General features: G+C 38.5%; 1 long non-coding RNA gene across 1 annotated transcript in view; it reads right to left on the bottom strand.

The window, feature by feature from the left end:
- LOC117796586 overlaps nucleotides 1–18465 on the bottom strand; it is a 33781-nt gene that overhangs the window by 9811 nt on the left and 5505 nt on the right. Inside the window, exons 2-3 of the long non-coding RNA XR_004621154.1 lie at nucleotides 15476–15792; nucleotides 4810–4875 (exon numbers count right to left, since the gene is read on the bottom strand). This is a non-coding gene — a long non-coding RNA (uncharacterized LOC117796586). The remainder of the gene's footprint in view (nucleotides 1–4809; nucleotides 4876–15475; nucleotides 15793–18465) is intronic.

Genomic DNA, 18465 nt, shown 5'->3' with positions numbered 1-18465 from the left:
GTAATGAAGATAGGCCATTACAGGGATGTTCACAATGCAAGCTGCGTCTCTGTTACTGACGCAGACTGTTTTCTCCAACTACAACTCCTCTATGTGATACATATGTTGCTATACTTTCTCTGCTTCTTGGAACCATGTGGATCCAGGGAAGGTCCTGCAACCAACCTGTGAATTGCATTCCTGCCTTTGAAATGAGATATTTAGGCTCTATACAAGAGATTTAAGCTATGTCCTTAATTTTTAAGCAGTATATTTTGCTACTTAACCTTTAACCTGACCCCAAACCAATCTGAAACTCTAAATCTAATGAGATCTTTCTAAAATCTACACTCTTAACATCCTCCCATACTCTCACTCCCATCCATTTACTTTGTAATTTAAGGATTTGTCTAATACTTTTTCTTATTCTACTCTACGTTTGGGTGATTTAGCCTCCAAAAGGAAAAATGCTAACTTTACACTACTGTCTTAAAATAGTAAGTCCTGCTATGTTCTCTGTGATAACATCATTTTTTAAAATACCACATGAACTATAAGAACCATGCTTGGCAATTTGTCTACACTAATATTCAATTATCGGGTGCAGTTCATCTCAATTTAAAATACTTTCACAACACTTCAATTTTTGTGTTACTATCGTGTGGTCTTATATATCCAATATTTGAAAAAATGTTATCAAGAATTTTGGAAGCACTAAAGAAAAAATATAATAATGAAAATAGTAATGTAAATATTAAAATTTAGAATGTCATAAATATAAAAAAATGAACAGGAGCCCCATTTTTAGATAAGAGGCAAATGTGATAATTTCACAGAAGTAAAAAATAAATGAATAGAAGTGTGATGGTGAATATCTGAAAATTAGCAATGCAGTTATTTTTTTTCACACTGTGCTATCTTCTAAGAAACTTTGTCAAGTTTTGGCAAGAAATTAATGATGCTTTGATTTCAATTTCTAACATAACACTGTAACCTCCAGTAAGCCAATTAAATTTTTCATTACTAAAACAAAACAATATAGTACAGAATTACATAATTATTTTTGCTAAAGTCAGAAAGAGACCAAAACTATCAATATTTTATTAAGAGTTGTGTTCCTTGTATACTAAATGAGTTCAACAGTTCTCACTATTGTCAAAGGATTTGTAAAAACTAGCTGGAAAGTTGTTGAAAATATGCTCAGAGAAAGGAAAACAAGCTACTGGCAAAATTCCATTGTCAACTTACTTGACATTGCATAACATCAAAGGCATTTAATGTGAAAGAGGAATTGCTGTTCTGTGCTCATGCTAGCAAATATTTTATTTAGAGTTGCATCAAGTCACTAATTGCTAATGTCTAGAAAATGAATCAGTTCTTACATATATGTGGTATAAGGAGAAGTGCTAGAGGACTTTTTGTTCTGCTCATTACTAAAATCCAGTGCTTTGGGAGAACTTTTTTTTTCTTTTTTTTTTTTTAGATAATCACTATTTTGTGAGCCATAACATGGACTGGAAAGGGTATGATGCATTCAGTTCTGATACCGGCTAGCTACACATAACAAGGAATACATGCTCTGCTTTATAAGGAAGAATTGGTGGTCAATGATACGCCTCCTGATATTTTTTGAAAGAAACTGTAAAAAAGAAGAAAGTTAAAAAACTGAATGGTGGTCACCGACTGTTCAATTCCCCAATGTCCTGTGTAAGGCCAATCAGGCTTTTTCCTGCTTCCTCCACAAAATATCTCTTATCAAACTTGCTGACCATCTTCACTTTGCCAAATCTAAAGATTAGTTCTCTGTCTAAATCATAGTTGATCTCTGAGCAGTATTTGACAATTCCTTTCTCTTTGAAACATTTTTCTCTCTAAGATTTCCTGAAACCACACTCCTCTGTTCCCCTCCTTCCTCACTGGCTGCTCCTTCTCAGTATCCTTGGGAGGACCCACCATTTCCTCTGCCTGGCTTCTAATTATTAACACTCTACACGAGTCCTTGATGCTCTTCCTTCCTGTGTCTACACTTTCTCCCTGTATAATTTCAACCAGTTCCATAGCTTTATGACAGCTGCATGCCACAGACTCACAAATGTATACCTGTAGACCCACTTCCCTCCCTAAACTCCAGATTCCACATATCAGATTGCCTTTTTGACTTCTCCACTAAGATGTTGAAAAGCTCCAAATTTAACATATCCTTAAGATAACTTTGTTTCTCCTCCCGCAAAACTTTGTTCCTAATGCATTCATTGCTGTCTCAGTTAACAGCACCACCATCTATTCTATTACTACAGCCAAAAACTCGTAAGACATTCCAACTGGTGTTCCTGATTTGTCTTTCATTTCTCTATAACATACTCTCCACAGACAGGGTACTCCACACAGTATCCCAGCCATTATTTCCAATTGTATTTTTAAATCTATGAAACATATTTCCCATAGAGAAGAGTATATATATTATAAAGTAAATATCAATGTATCCACACACAGGTCTAGAAATGGAACATTATCTGCAAAAGAATGATGTTGGACTATCGCACATCAAATACAAAAAATTAACTCAGAATGGACTAAAGATCTGAATGTAAGAATTAAAACTATAAAACTCTTTGAAGAAAACATAGGGGTAAACACTTCTGTGTAGATTTGGGAAGGATTTCATTTTTTTAAAGATTTTATTTTATTTTATTTATTTATTGAGAGGGAGAGAGAGCGAGCATTTATTTATTTATTTATTTAGTGCAAGGGAGAGAGAGCGAGCATTTATTTATTTATTGAGAGGGAGAGAGAGCGAGCATGCATGCACAAGCAGGGGAGAGGCAGAGAGAGAGAAAATCCCAAGCAGACTCCCCACTGAGCAGAGCCTGATGTGGGGCTAGATCTTAGGACGTGAGATCAGGACCTGAGCCAAAATCAAGGGTGGAACACTTAACCAACTGAGCCACCCAGGTCCCCCAGGAAGGATTTTTTAAGTATAACACCAAAAGCACAAGCAACAAAGGAAAAAAATAGATAAACTGAGCTTCATCAAAATTAAAAACTTTTATGCTTCACAGAAATGGTACACTTTTAGTACCTCATAAGGCTGCCTCCTGCTCACATCTCCTCCCTTCCTGTTGAGATAAACACAGTCCTTTTTTAAAAATCATTCTCTTGCCTTACTTCCATTTTACCACATGTGTGTACATGCCTAAATAATATAGTTTCATTTTATTAATTTGAAATTATATAAATGGAATCCCACTATATGTATTCTTTTGTGACTTGCTTCTTTTTGCTCAATATTATGTTCATGAGCTGATGCTGATGGATATAGCTGGAGCTCTGTATAAAATTCATAATATAATACATCATAATTAGTATCATTAGATTATACTATTTATGGACTTCGGGATATTTTCAATTATTACTAGTGCTACAATGAACATTCTAATACATGTCTCCTGATATTAACATTCAAGACTTTCTCATATATATATATAGAGAGAGAGAGAGAGGATGAGATATACAGATATACAGATATATATGAATATAGATATTGGACTGCCTTAATAAACATGGGGGTGCCTGGGTGGCTCATCAGTTAAGTGTCTAACTCTTGGTTTTGGCTCAGGTCATGATCTCTCAGTCGTGAGAAGGAGCCCCACATCAGGATCCACACTCAGTGTGGAGCCTGCCTGAGATTCTCTCTCCTCTCCCTCTGCCCCCCTCCCCCTATGCCCCTCCCTTCCCCCTCCTCTCTCAAACAAATATAAAATAAAATAAAATAAAAGATGTACACCTTCTGTTTTCCAAAATGGTTATACCAATTTAATACTGACCACAAGAGGATGAGCTTGCATTACTACTGTCAAAGTTCTTTGGTAATATCAGATTTTTTTTTCTACTTTTATCAATCTAGTGGCTTATATGAGTATGGTTTTAGTATATATTTCCCTGGTTGATTAATGAGACTGAACATTTTTCGCACGTTTATTGACCATCTGGATTTCCTCTTTGAGGAACTGCTGACTCAAGTATTTTGCTGATTTTCCAATTGTGTTTTTTGTCTTTTATCGTATTGATCTATAGGAGTACTATTTATATTCTGGATACTAGTCTTCTTTAATTATTTGTGTAGCAGATATTTCCACAAAATTTATAGCTCCAAATTGATCCGTTTATAATACCTATCCTATTTTGTCATGTCATTGTTTAAGACTTCCAGTGGCTCCCAATTACAGTTAGCTATAAAATTTAATCTCTCATGATTATCAAGGCCCTAATCATCTAGTCCCTGCCTACCTCTTTGTCCTATCTCCTTCCCTAAACTCCAGCAACACTGGCCTTCTTTTTGTTCCTCAATTACGTATATGAGATGGACTTGAGCTCCCTCCCTTGCATAGCTTTGGACAAGCACCGGTTTTTGACAAACGCTCATTTGCACCTCTGCAGAATGTTAGAAAGGCCCAGCTGCAAGGTGTATAGCACTAGTTCTAATAAAAATGCTTTCTTGTAATATATAGAATTGCTGAATCAGCATGTTTTACACCCAAAACTAATATAACATTGTATGTCAATTATAGTTCAATAATTTTAAAATGATTTTTTAAAATGCTTTCTTGTAATTGTGGTAAGACCAAAACAAACCAACCAACCCCAAAAGAGCAAATCTCCACCACAAAAGAGAAAGACAGAAACTAAATTGGGTAATATCTCTTGTTAAAGCTGTATCCAATGGAAAATTATCAGCTTAATTAGTAGACCAGATGTTACACATAAGGAGAATGCAACATCTCCCTATAAGTCACAGTAGAAGCCCTTCAGATGAGACAAGATCCCACCTACCCGTGGCTGCAGGTCTGTTGGAGGCCACACATGCTGAGTGGTTTGAAGTCTAGGAAAACCACATTCCTGGGAAAGAAACACCAACAGGGAATATCACACCTGAAATATAGGGTATTTCTCTGCCTTTTATTAAAAATTCTGAAATTGAGTTTCATACCCTTTGTTAATGGATAAACTGTAACTAAAGTTGGCTATGAGAATTCTCCACTGAATCTAACCCAGTGAATCAAATAATTTTTGTGATTCATACCAAGTTTGTCTAGTCTCAAGGCATTGCCATTTACTGTACTTTTTTAAAAATACCACCTTTGAGATATCATTCATATGGCATATAATTCACCCACTTAAAGTATATAATTTAATAGATTTTAGTATATTCAAAGATGGTGTGCAACCATCACCACAATCAATTTTAGAACATTTTCATCACCCCATAAAGAAACCCTGTACTCATACACATAAGCAGTGCATTTACTTTTCTTTACACCTGGAATGCTAGTCCCCAGACTTCCAAAGACTGACAACTACATCTTGACAAGACTCAAGTAAGCATTTCCATCCCTACAGAGGTCATCTCACCCCTTTTTTAATTATTCCCTGCCTCTCTGTGGATGACAGTGTTTGTTGCTTATGGCTATTCCCTCTCTCCTCCTCACCCCTTTAACAGAATCATGATTTTGTTCATGTATCCAGTACCTACATGCTACAAGGGTGGTCAGGCCCATGCCCAACCCCAAGAGATAAATCATGACTGATCTAGGCCAAAGATGATGTCTCGTTCCCTTTGGCAAGGATGCTTTAGTAATGGTATGTGCTATAATACTAAGGGTACAGCAGAGGGTTCTTCTAGGCAAAGATTTATGTGCTATTAAAAAAGAGATGTGAGGATGGAGGGAGGCAAGATGGTGGAAGAGATGGGGAGCTCATTTCATCTGGCCCTTGAATTTAGCTAGATAACTATCAAATCATTCTGAATACCTATAAGTTCAACCTGAGATATAAGAAAGGAATTGCTGAAATTCTACAAAAAGAAAAGCAACCACTTTTTGCAAGGTAGGCGGCGCAGAGAAGTGAATCTGAGGGGATATATTGGAAGATAAACGGCAGGGGGAGGAAGCCTCAGTAAGCCGGCTACTGGAAAGTGATATAGCCCTGGAGAGCCAAATCAGAACCTTTAGAAATCTGCTCCAATGAGAGACATCCCTTCCTGAAAGGTGCTCAGGTGGTGAAGGAGGCCGGAATCCTAGGTGGGACAGGATCCCCAGGGTCACAGAAAGAATGGGGGTGCCTGAGCCTGCAGAGTTCCCAAGCATTGGAGCTGGGAAACCAGTTAGAGTCAGTGAGCCCAGGAGGGGGCTCTCAGCTCTATTTGCCATAAACTGCGAACTGCGGCATCACTGGGTGACAACTCTCCATGCAGGAGCCCTGCAAAGGACAGAAAAGAGGTGACCCTCCACCTTCCCCCAGGAGGATCAGTGTGGGTGCAAACCGCAGGAGTCTACAGAGCTTGGCACACACAAAACTGAAGACCGTTAATCCCTGTGGGTTTACTGAAGACAGGGGACCATGATTTTTCAGCTCTGGGGCTGCAGACCGGGGTAGGTCCATTTCATTTTCATCCTCTAAAGAGGCACGGAAAGCCTTCAGGGAACAAAAGCCACATAGAGCAACCAGTAAGAGCTTACACTGAGCCTGGCCCCCTGGCGAGGGGCAGTGTAACGCTGCCCAGGAAAAGACACTTGTGAATCAGAGCAGCAGGCCCCTCCCCCAGAAGACGAGCTGGAACAACAGGTGAATACCAAGTTGACAGAGCACATAGGATTGTAAAACTCCAGCACTAGGGGAAAATATTATGTAGAATTCAAGTTTTTTTCTCATGATGCATTTATTTTTCAGTTTAAAATTTTCCTTTTCTTTTTTCTTTTTTTCCTTTTCAACTAGTGCCTTATTTTATCAACTCTGTTTTTAAGTCTTTTTTTAACTTTCATTTTTTACATTTATATTTTATAGACATAGTCTTCATTTTTTACTTCCTTTCACTGTATTAAATTTTATTTTTTGTATATGTATATAAGTTTTGCTTTCTTTACAATTTTGTGATTTAGTGTCTTCTAACAAACAGACCAAAATACACCAGGACCAAGTGGATCACCCTGTTTTGTCCACCTAGGAGATTATACTCTCTCTTTACCCCCACCATTTTTTTTTTTCTTTTTCTTTTCTTTTTTAGTTTCTGACTTCTTTGGATTTGTCTAGTGTATATTTCACTTGGGTCATGGTTGATATTTTTTATTTTGCTCTCTTGTTCATCCATTCTTCTCTGGGCAAAATGACTAGAAGGAGGAATTCACAACAAAAGAAAGAATCAGAGGTAATACTCTGCCACAGATCTAATTGATATTGATATAAGTAAAATGTCAGAGCTAGAATTCAGGATGATGATTATAGTTATTAGCTGGGCTTGAAAAAAGCATAAAAGACACTAAGAATCTCTTAGTGCAAAAATAAAATCTAATCAGGCCAAAATTAAAAATGTTTTAACTGAGATGCAGTCTAAATTGGATGCTCTAACAGCTAAGGTAAATGAGGCAGAAGAAAGAGTGACATAGAAGATAAGTTGATAAAAAGGAAGGAAGCTGAGGAAAAGAGAGAAAAACAACTAATGGACCATGAGGGGAGGCTTTGAGAAATCAGCAGTACCATAAAGTGAAGCTATATTAGAATTATTGGGGTCCCTGAGTCAGAAGAGAGAGAGAGGGACAGAAGGTATATTTGAGCAAATCATAGCTGAGAACTTCCTTAATCTGAGGAAAGAAACAGGCATTCAAATCCAGGAGGTAGAGAGGACCCCTCTCAAAAAAAAAAAAATAGATTAATGCCCCAATATATAATAGTGAAGCTTGCAAATTTCAGAGATAAAGAGAAAATCCTCATAGCAGTTCGAGAAAAGAGGTTCTTAACCTACAGGAGTAGAAACATTAGGCTGGCAGCAGACCTATCCACAGAAACCTGGCAGGCCAGAAAGGGTTGGCATGATATATTCAGGATACTAAATAAAAAAAACATACAGCCAAGAATACTTTATCCAGCAAGGCTGTTATTCAGAATGGAAGGAGAGATAAAGAGCTTCCAGTACAAACAGAAACTAAAAGAATTTGTGACCACTAAACCAGCCCTGCAAGAAATACTAAAGTATCCTGTAAGGAAAGAGAGAGCCCAAAAATAACAGAGACCAGAAAGAAACAGAGACAATCTAACAGAAACAGGGACTTTACAGGTAATACAATGGAACTAAATTCATATCTTTCAATAGTTGCTATGAATGTAAATGGGGTAAATGCTCCAATCAAAAGACACAGGTATCAAATTGGATTAAAAAAAAAAAAAAAGCAAGACCCTGAGGCACCTGGGTGGCTCAGTCAGTTAAGTGTCTGCCTTTGGCTCGGGTCATGATCCCAGTGTCCTGTGATGAAGTCCTGCATTGGCTCCTTGCTCAGTGGGGAGCCTGCTTCTCCCTCTTCCTCTGCCTTCTGCTCCCCCTGCTTGTGCTCTCTCTCTCTCATCAATAAATCTTAAAAAAAGAAAGAAAGAAAGAAAGAAAGAAAGAAAGAAAGAAAGAAAGAAAGAAAGACCCATGTATATGCTGTCTACAAGAGACTCATTTTAGACCCAAAGACATCTCCAGATTGAAAGTGAGGGGGTAGAGAACCATTTATCATGCTAATGGACCTCAAAACAAAGCTGGGGTAGCAATCCTCATATCAGACAAATTAGATATTAAACCAAACACTGTAGTAAGGGATGAAGAGGGACACTATATCATACTTAAAGGATCTATCCAACAAGAAGATCTAACAATTATAAATATTTATGCTCCTAACATGGGAGCAGCCAATTATATAAACCAATTAATAACAAAATTAAAGAAACACATTGATAATAACACAATAATAGTAGGGGACTTTAACACCACACTCATGGCAATAGATCATCTAAGCAGAAGATTAACAAGGAAACAAGGGCTTTGAATGACACACTGGACCAGATGGACTTTACAAATATATTCAGAGCATTCCATACTAAAGCAACAGAATACACATTCTTCTTGAGTGCGCACGGAACATTCTCCAGAATAGATCACATACTAGGTTACAAATCAAGTCTCAACTGATACCAGAAGATTAGGATTATTGCCTGCATATTTTCAGACCACAATGTTTTGAAACTGGAACTCAATCACAAGAGGAAATTTGGAAGGAACTCAAACACATGAAGGTTAAAGAGCATCCTACTAAAGAATGACTGGGTCAACCAGGAAATTAAATAAGAATTTAAAATATTCATGGAAACAAATGAAAATGAAAACACAGCTGTTCAAAACCTCTGGGTACAGCAAAGGTGGTCCTAAGAGGGAAGTACAGAGCAACACAAGCCTTCTTCAAAAAATTAGAAGTCTCGGGGCGCCTGGGCGGCACAGCGGTTAAGTGTCTGCCTTTGGCTCAGGGCATGATCCCGGCGTTATGGGATTGAGCCCCACATCAGGCTCCTCTGCTATGAGCCTGCTTCTTCCTCTCCCACTCCCCCTGCTTGTGTTCCCTCTCTCACTGGCTATCTCTATCTCTGTCAAATAAATAAAATCTTTAAAACAAAAAATTAGAAGTCTCAATACACAAGCTAACCTTACACCTAATGGAGGTGGAGAAAGAACAGCAAATAAAGCCTAAACCCAGCCAGAGAAGAGAAATAATAAAGATTAGAGCAGAAATCAATGGAATAGAAACCAGAAGAACAGTAGAACAGATCAATGAAACTAGAAGCTGGTTCTTTGAAAGAATTAATAAGATCAGTAAACCCCTAGCCAGACTTATCAAAAAGAAAAGAGAAATTAATAAAATCATGAATGAAAAAGGAGAGATCACAACCAACACCAAGGAAATACAAACAATTTTAAGAACATATTATGAGCGACTATATGCCAACAAATTAGGCAACCTGGAAGAAATGGATACATTCCTGGAAACTTATAAATTACCAAAACTGAAACAGGAAGAAATAGAAAACCTGAACAGACCCATAACTAGCAAGGAAATTGAAGCAGCAATCAAAAATCTCCCAACAAAGAAGAGTCCAGGGCCAGATGGCTTCCCAGGGGAATTCTACCAAACATTTAAAGAAGAACTAATACCTATTCTTCTGAAGCTGTCACAAAAAATCGAAATGGAAGGAAAACTTCCAAACTCATTTGAGGCCAGCATTACCTTTGATCCCAAAACCAGACAATGACCCCATGAAAAAGGAGAATTACAGTCCAATATCCCTGATGAACATACCTCAATATCATAAAAGCCATCTACAAAAAGCCCACAGCGAATACCATTCTTAAATGGGATAAACTGAGAGTTTTTTCCCTAAGGTCAGGAACATGGCAGGGATCCCCACTCTCACCACTATTGTTCAACATGGTACTAGAAGTCCTAGCCTCAGCAATCAGACAATAAAAAGAAATAAAAGGCATTCGTTGGCAAAGAAGTCAAACTCTCATTCTTTACAGATGACATGACACTTTATGTGGAAAACCCAAAAGACTCCACCAAAAAATCGCTAGAACTCATATAGGAATTCAGCAAAGTGGCAGGATATAAAATCAATGGCCAGAAATCTATTGCATTTCTATACACTAACAACGAGACAGAGGAAAGTGAAATTAAGGAGTTGGTCCCATTTACAATTGCACCCAAAACCATAAGATACCTAGGAATAAAACTAACCAAAGAGGTAAAGGATCTGTACTCTAAAAACTATAGAACACTTATGAAAGAAATTGAGGAAGACACAAAGAAATGGAAAAACATTCCATGCTCATGGATCGGAAGAATAAATACTGTTAAAATGTCTACGTTATCCAGAGCAATCTACATTCTATGCAATCCTTATCAAAATACAATCGACATTTTTCACAGAGCTGGAACAAATAATCCTAAAATTTGTATGGAACCTGAATAGCCAGAGGAATGTTGAGAAAGAAAACCAAAGCTGGTGGCACCACAATTCCAGACTGCGAGCTATATTACAAAGCTGTAATCATCAAGACAGCATGGTACTGGCACAAAAACAGACATATAGATCAATGGAACAGAATATAGAACCCAGAAATGGACCCTTGATGCTATGATCAACTAACCTTCGACAAAACAAGAAAGTATCCAATGGAAAAAGGGACCGTCCCTTCAATAAAAGGATGAATACTTACCATTTACATGGACGTGGATGGAACTGGAGGGTATTATGCTAAGCAAAGTAAGTCAATCAGAGAAAGACAATTATCATATGGTTTCACTCATATGTGGAATATAAGAAACAGCACAGAGGATCATAGGGGAAAGGAGGGAAAACTGAATGGGAAGTCATCAGAGAGGGGAAAAAAACCCATGAGAGACTCTTAACTATAGGAAACAAACTGAAGGTTGCTGGAGGGGAGGTGGGTGGGAGCATGGAGTAATTGGGTGACGGGTATTAAGGAGGGCACGTGATGTGATGAACACTGGGTGTTATACACAACTGATAATTTATTGAACACTACATCAAAAACTAATGATGTATTATATGTTGGCTAACTGAATTTAAATTTAAAAAAAGAGAAATGTGAGGAAAAAGATTTTCCCTGCCTATACATTAGTGGGAGGATATCTTACAAGCATGAGAAGAAAACTTGAGAATCCCAGAGATGCTGAGCTGGAGTCATGATGTCATTGAGTCACTGAGTAACCAACCATGGAACAATCCTACTCTAACTTTTCCTATGAAATGAAAATCTTAATGTTAAAGCCATTTTGAGTTGGGTTTTCAGCCAAATATATCCTACCTAATAACTTGTTACATTGCCCTCTTTTATTTTCTTCTTAGCACATAACATTTTTATAACATCTTGTTTGTTATTGCTTGTCTCCATCAATTAGAACATAAGCTCTTTGACATCAGGGACCTTCTCTTATTTGTTACTATACCTAAAACATCTTAAACAGTACCTAGTATTTAGTCAATAGCCAATAATTATTAGTTAAACATGAATGAATGAACAATGCCTTGATTTCTCTCTTTCCCTCACTTCCAATCCTTCAGCAAATCTATTGGCTCAACCTTCAAAATATATCCAAATTTGGCTACTCTGACCATCTCTAGGGCTATCACCAGTGAGTGTCCTGGTTGGAAGTGGCTCACCCTCCTGTTTACCTGGTAATCTCTTTACTTCTCTTCCTGTTTTCATTGATTCCATGTTTACTGAGGTGCATGCAGGGCACTGGGCTGGCCTCATGAACCCATAGTCTAGTGAGGGAGCTGGGAGAGGGATGATGACACAGGTCATTACTGCATAAGAACTGGAGATGCAGAGGTGGGTATGGTGGTCTGGGCAGGTGGAAACCTGCCATCCTCACCACAATTGCACAGAAGACTAGGCAAAAGACAAGGAGCCACTCCTCTGTGTTCTGTGCAGGGGTGGAGATGGGGTTTAGCATTAGGGTTGGGAGCATTTCCTTCGTGTATATAAGGAAAGGTCAGGCAGATCATTGCATATGTTCTTCCCCTCAATGACATTAAAAACAAAAATAACCCTTCAGTCTAGAGTGAGTACACTTGTCATACCTCTCCTCTCACATATTTAGGTGGGAGGGATCAGCCAGCCCCGTTTGACAGACCAAGAAATTAAGACTCAGTAAGAAGCCATTTCCCTAGGGTTGTGCACCTCGTCAGCAGTCAGGCCACAAGCAGACCATATGCCTTTTCACTTGGAAGCAATCCACATCACAGCTCTCTGAGCACCCAATCCAAGCCTCCCCAGAACAGGGGCTCAATAAACAGGAGTTATTCCCCCAACTCTAGGGTCCTCTGAGAGGCCCTCCTTTTAGAAATACGGAAGCTGAGAAGTAACTTGCAAGGAATACCAGCAGAGATGTTGGCCCAGCCCCAGGAGCTCTGATTCTAATCAGAATTATAGCCAATATTTATGGAGTACTTCCTCTGTGCTAAATCCTATTCTAAACCCCTTAACACGTAGTATTTTTTCCCATCTCCCAGCAACCTTATAAGGTTATATGATACAAGTCTACAATCCTTTATCTTAATTTGGAAGCTCAAAATACTGAAAACCAACAGACTCTTCCTGTATTTGCTGCCCAAACCCTTCTGATGGCAAAATTTGTCTTGAACACATGTGAGGCTATTTTGATTACTTATAATGTTTATTTATACATTTTAAAAAACAGGAAAAAAATGTATGAATATCCATACATTTATTAGTTTACTATTGCTGTATAACAATATTACTACAAACTTAGTGACTTAAACCAACACACAGTTACTATCTTTAAGTTTCTATGGGTCAGGACTCCAAACCAGGTCCTCTGCTTAGGGTCTCACAGGCTTCAGTCAAGGTGTCAGCTGGGGCTGCAGTCTCTCCTGGGTTCAAATGGGGAAAGATCCACTTCCAAGCTCACTCATGTTATTGGCAGAATTCAGTTCCTTGAGGTGGTAGGACTGATAGTTTCAGTTTGGTTTTTGTTTGTGTGTGTGTGTTTTGTTGTGTTTGCTGCCTATCCGCCAGGGGCTGCCCTCAGCTTTTAGAGGCTGCCCATCCATACTCATTGCTGTGTGGCACCCCCTACCCTGGTCATTTGCTTCCTCAAAGCCAGCAAGGATGAGGGGTAGGGGGAAGAAAGACTGAGACTCCAGCAAGATAGATACTATTTATGTAAAGTAGCCACGGAATCATGTGCATAGAATCACTGACACCCTATTACCTTTATCAAATTCTTTCACTTAGAAGCAAGCACAGGTCTTACCCACACTTGAAGGGACAGGATCACATAAGGGAGTGAACACCAGGAAGTGGGAACTGTGGGACCACTTTAAGAGTCTGTCCACCATAATACCTTTCAATGTAGAAATAGTAATGTTTGGTTTGCCCTAGAGCTCCATGGGGGTGTCTCATGATATCTGGTATACGTACCATGATAGTATTCTAAAATCCTGAAATTTAGAAATTCTCAGACACATGGTCCTCGTGGATTTTGGATAAGATACTATATTACTAGCCTTATTTGACAAGTGAAGAAATTGACTTACCAAGGAGTTAAGTGACTCAATCTAAGGAAAACTCACTTCCATGTGTTTCCCCTCTACTCTCAACATTCCACTACTATATATCTTCCTCAAATTACGATGGGGTTACATCCTGACAAAGCTATGGTCAGCTGAAAATGTCATAAGTTGAAAATGCATTTAATATACCTAACTTACCGAACATCACAGTTTAGCCTAGCCTGCCTTAAACATGCTCAGAGCCCTTATGTCAGCTTACAGTTGGGCAAAATCATATAACACAAAGCCTATTCTATAATAAAGTGTTGAGTATCTATGTAATTTATTGAATACCGTACTGAAAGTGAAAAACAGAATGGTTGTAAGCATATCAGTTGTTTACCTTTGTAATCGTGGCTGACTGGGAGCTGTGGCCCGCTGCCACTTCCCAGCATCACAAAAGAGAATGGTGCCACATACCACTAGCCCAGGAAAAGAACAAAATTCAAAACTTGAAGTACAGTTTCCACTGAATGCATATTGCTTTCATGCCACCATAAAGTCGAAAAATCATAAATGGAACCATTACAAGTTGGGGACCATCTGTATACTACATCATTTCTGACACCAGATGTCTGGGTTACCTACACATCAGGCAATTCTGCAGCACCAGCCGGGTGTCCTACAATTTAACTCAATCCTGACGCTATGTACCTGGAGACAGCAACAGATCCCACAGATTAAAGGCTCACAAATCCCCTCCCACACTCACATCTGATGCTAATCACAAGTCCAGGTTGTCACCTATGCTTCTAACCTACTGGCTATAAATTGGAAATTCCCATGAACCTTTTCTTGGGTTCAGTTACTTTGGTAGAGCAGCTCACAGAACTCAGGAAAACATTTTACTTAATAGATTACCAATGTACCATAAAAGAATATAACTCAGAACAGCCAGATGTAAGAAACACAAAGGGCAAATTTTGGGAAAAGGAGCACGGAGCTTCCATGTTCCCTCCGGGTGCACTACCCTCCCCAAATCTCCAAGTGTTCACCAATCCAGAAGCTCTCCAAACCTGTTCTTTTGAGTTTTTATGGAGGCTTCATACACAGGCATGACTGACTAAATCATTGGCCACTGATGATTGATTTAACCTCCAGCCCCTCTACCCTCCCCAGAGATGGAGGGTGGCACTGAAAGTTCCAACCTTCTAATCAGGTTAGGTCCCCTGGCAACTAGCCCCCATCCTTAGGGGCTTTCCAAAAGTCGCTGCATTAACATAAATTCAGGGGTGGTTGAAAGGGGCTTGTTATGAATAACATGACATATTCCTTTCACCTTTAAGGCTCTGGAGCTATTTTAGGAACCAAGGACGAAAGACCAAATACTGTAACAAAAGATGCTCCTATTGCTCTTAGGAAATTCCAAAAGTTTTAAGAGCTCTGTACCAGAAAGAGATTGAAGACAAAATATATATATATATATATATGTATATATGTATATGTGTATATGTATTTTATTATAAATCACAAACATATATATCAAATATATATATTTTTTTATTATTATAAATCATAATATTACACTCACCTTAGGCAAAAATAAGGGTTAAGACTCTGAAGTTAGAGCCCAAGCTCTTAGCCACATGCAGGCTCCATGGTTCTGAGATTTCTGAGACTCATCACCACCATGACAGCAACCCAGGATTGAAATCTTCAGCGTCCCAGGCATGAAGGTGCTATGGATGCACATGCTGCTTACTACCACCGCAATTCTTCTCTTTCACTGGGGGCACCTTCCAGCTCCTCCTTCCATCCTTCCAACTTTACCAAGCACATTTTTTGCTTCACAGCCTTTCTCTTCCATCTCCAGATCTCTGCAGGGTTAGCTCCTTTTATCCCTCAAGTCTGTTAAATTAATTAGACAAGGAGGCAGTTAGATCAAGGTGGCTCTAATGCCACAGTGGCCAATGTGTGCAAACCAAAATCTAAGCCTGTAAATGCCTCAAGGTTCCAATATCAAAACGCTAAGGATAACCAATCATAAAAAGCCAACTAGACTTTAATATATAGCCAATCAAATAATTTCCTTTCTCTGCTTCTCCACTTTGTCTATATAAGTCTTTCCCCTGAATTCTGTTGCCTCAGTGCTCCTAACTACATTTGGTTTGGTAGCGCCTAATTCCAATCAATTTTTGCTCAAATAAACTCAAAATTTTTAAATCCCTTAGTTTATCTTTTTAACAGCAAAAATGTTACAGCCTTAAAGATGTCTTCCTTGACCACCAAAGCAAAACTAAACCCTCTCTTTCTGCTTTCCCCCTCCTTCCTTTCTCCCCAGCACCCCTTTGCCCCCCATCCTATCTTGTTCTTTATCCTTATCTCCATGTATTGTTTTGTTTGTGTGCTTGCTTTCTGGCTCTCACACTTAAATGTAAACTCCAAGAGGACATGTTTGTTTACTGATACATCCTGCCTGGCACGTAATAGGCATTAAACATTTATTTGAATAACTATTATTAATGAATTTTTAAAGTCTATCTGACGGAAATGCCAGGCATTTGATTCCATTGCAAATGACCAGTAAGTGTGGGTTAGGAATTGCATAACTTTATAAAAATAAAAATAACCAATGAAGCTAACTAGAAAATGACAGGGCTTAAGCTGTCATTGCCCAGACTCTCAGAATCTTGATTAAAGACCACAATTGCCATCCCTCTCAGTTATAAAATTATAATAATTATTACTTTGGTGCAGACTGAGCTATTACTCTTATTAATTTTCAAAATGTTTGTGATATTTAATTACTTTATCTAAAAACCAGTGGCTTATGAATTGGGTTATTTTCCACTCTAAACTTCTTTACTTTGGGCTTTAAGAGGATGACTTTTACAGACTGCACAAACTGGGATTTCTTGACCTCTAACTTCTGGGCGGGTTGAAACTACAAGCAGAAGCACCAGGAGATCAAAAGTGGGTTGGAGAATGGGGTTAAAGTATATATTCTTCTAGGATCCCTCCCCACTGGGTTGGCACAGGCTATGTCCTTTACTAACCCAAAGCCATAACTCCTTTTAGGTAGCTTCACCTATAGCCACTCTCTCCTGGTTTTGGTAACTATTCCCTCCCTGGCTTTCAGGACTGGGAGAGGTAAGGGCTTCCTGCTATTGCTAGTCTAAGGGTATTAAACCACCCTTATCCCTGCTTTCCCTTAATTCTGCCCACACCTTTATGAACAGCCTCTTTATTAATACCTCCTTGCCTAACCTGTTTGAACTTGCCCAGCTGTTTCCTGCAAGGATCCTGAGTCATACATTTTATGCCTCAAATAAAATCAAGGGTTTAGTCAATGGAAAATTTTAACAATGCACAAGAATTCATGAGCATGGGCACTGTTGTTTCCAATTTGGAGTAAGACATGATATGAGATATAAAAAGAAATTAAATAAAAAGAACGTGTTATTTTCACATTGGTATGAATTAAGGACATTCCCTCTTGGAAATAACCCGCACATGGTTGGATAATAAAGTAGTCACTCATTTGGCTTCTCTTTGTTCTGTTTGTTTTCAGCCCCCTTCAGAGTTATAACCTAAAGATCGGGTTTAGAAAATGAGATCGGGTTTAGAAAATGTACTGGTCATGGGATTGGCAAATATATTCTAGCCCCATCTTTCCTCAGAAATCTTGAGGAATCAGCCAACTTTTCTGAAACAAGTTGCCTAACCTGCAAAATTAAGATGTTGGAATAAATTATAGCTAAGATATCCTTTAGTTTTAAATCTCTGATAACTGTATTTTATGATTATCAAGAACTATCAAGAGTTTTTATTTTAAAGGTTGTAGGGGCAACCATATAGTATTGTTTAAGAACCCAGCTCTGCCACCTAATTGTTTGGGTTCAAATCCCAGCTCTACCACTGATTAGCCACATGAACTTGGGCATGGTCCTTAATCTCTTTGGGCCTCAGTTTCCTTGTCAGGAAAATGGGTATGATAACAGTAAAAATATCTATCAATGAGGGTTTCTTTGAGTGAAATGAGTACAACTTGTAAAATACTATGTGCAAGGCATTATTCTAACCATTCAGTAAGTGTCCACAATTATCCTTGATACTGTTAACAGAAAATTTTCACAATTTACTGATCTAGGAGGTTTTATTTAGCAATTCATAAATGGGGCAACATCCAGTCTAGCAGATAGAAAAGAGCTCTAAAGAGCCATACAAGGCAAGAAATGTTTACAGACCAAAATGAGAAGGAACAAAGAAGTTATACTCGGCATTTGCTGATTGATTAAAGCAGGATTACTTCCCTTATATGGAGCAAAGGAGAGTCTTAGAGCCAGGTCAGATGATTTGTGCTGGGTAGGCAAGCACTGGTTGGTTGGCCAAGGCCCGCTTTTTCTGGGACAGCCAAGCATAGAAACTTAAATTCCAGTTTGCTGATGTGGGCTTAGCATAAGTGGTTCCATCTTGCACCTAGTCTAGACACTAACAATACCCAACTGAAATGATTTGGGGTCAGTAGTAGATGATAATGTAAACATTATACTGAGCTAAAAATTAACATTAGAAGAGCAA

Source organism: Ailuropoda melanoleuca, chromosome 16 (assembly GCF_002007445.2).
Source record: "Ailuropoda melanoleuca isolate Jingjing chromosome 16, ASM200744v2, whole genome shotgun sequence".
NCBI lineage: Eukaryota > Metazoa > Chordata > Mammalia > Carnivora > Ursidae > Ailuropoda > Ailuropoda melanoleuca.
Note: the sequence above shows the minus strand (reverse complement) of the source record. Positions and strands in the feature narration are given on the sequence as shown.